Here is a 1527-nt window from a genome sequence, read left to right on the forward strand (position 1 = left end):
AGCAGTGCATTACCTCTAAATAGAAAAATACCACTAGGAGAACAAAGACTTTCAGCTGAGATTGACATTTTATTGCATGGGTGGTAGGTATCAAAGGGTTTTATGGCTCTTCTGGAGGCACTTCAGTCCAGTTGGATTAAAATCAGCACAGCTGTTCTCCAACTGCTTATAAAAACGCTTCCAGCCATCGCCACTTCCTGCTGTCACCGTCCTTCCTCTGGAAGCTGCACCATCCCGTTCCGCTCAGCTCAGAGCTTTGCCTTTCCTTTTTCTCCCCATCTGCCTCTTAACTGTGTGCTTAGTTCAGGCTGAGCAGTCTCCATCCATGTACGGCCCCTGCACCCCCAGCAGCTGCCTTCAGCATAGAGCTGGAGAGCAGAGAGCAGGGTGTGGGGTTACCAGGACACAACATGAAGTTGCACTGAACTGAACTGTGAGCATTGGACATGTTGGGCTCCTCTTGCTCTCCCGTCCCCTTGACACTGGGGTTGCAGCAATTTGATGCCTCACCTGCCTTGGGACTGCTCACAGGGCAGCAGGTCAGGGGCTGCTTTGTGGAGGCAAGGTGGTGAGGACTACACAAGGAGGGGAGCAGCAGGCACAGGGGTAGGGCTCACAGCTCGTCTAAGCATCTCTGGTTACTCTCTGACACACTGCATCCAGTGAGACTTGCTGTAGCCTAGCGTGGATTTTGCTCCATCTCCAGGAGGCAGATGCCACCTGCAGGAGCCACTTGGACCAGCCTCCTGGAGGCTACAGCAGCTGTGGAGGGAGGATTGAATTCTAGCTGCCAAAGAGGCATCAAGGGGACACAGCCTGCACCCCTGCCTGCACCTGAGGAAGGACAGCCCTTGGTGGTGGCACCAGCTGCAGTTATGGGGGATGTGAGTGACAAACTGGTTGGGCCGGGTACCGCTCCAGTTTGAGGGTGCAGACTGAAAGTCCCTCCGGGTAGAGCTGTCAGCGTTCAGGAAGGAAGGCTGGAGTCCAGGCCTGCAGGAACACCGGGGTATGAAGGCTGAGCTGTGCCTCCCTCCACATCCTCCTGCAGCGCCCAGGAAAGGCAACAGATGCCATCCATTACAACAAGCACGTCAGTAACAACCACAGCCCGAACCAAACAGCTGTCATTGCTATGGCTGTTAGAGCTGACACTGCACACACTGCGCTCAGCACCGCACGGGGCGGGATGAGGCTCCCCAGGTGCTGGCACTTCCCGCAGCTCAAACCCCACGGCCATGGCTCACAGCCCACACTACACGCTCACACCCCCCAGCGCAGCCCCGCCCCGCGATGACGTCACCAGACCCCTCAGATATCGCGAGATCTGACTGCCGCCGTGCCCTCACTTGCCCACTTCCGCCCATCTCGCGAGTTCTCGCGGTACTTCGCGTTCCTCGCGCAGCCGAACGAATCTCGCGAGCGGCGTTGGCCGGTGTGAGCCGTACGGTGGGCGGGGGCGCCGTAATCTCGCGAGAGCCGAGCCGCCCCGCCCGGCCCCGCTCCCCCCGTAGCCCCGCTCCCCGC

The sequence above is a fragment of the Coturnix japonica genome, chromosome 14, assembly GCF_054131305.1.
Source record: "Coturnix japonica strain WE chromosome 14, WE-NBRP24, whole genome shotgun sequence".
Taxonomy (NCBI): domain Eukaryota; kingdom Metazoa; phylum Chordata; class Aves; order Galliformes; family Phasianidae; genus Coturnix; species Coturnix japonica.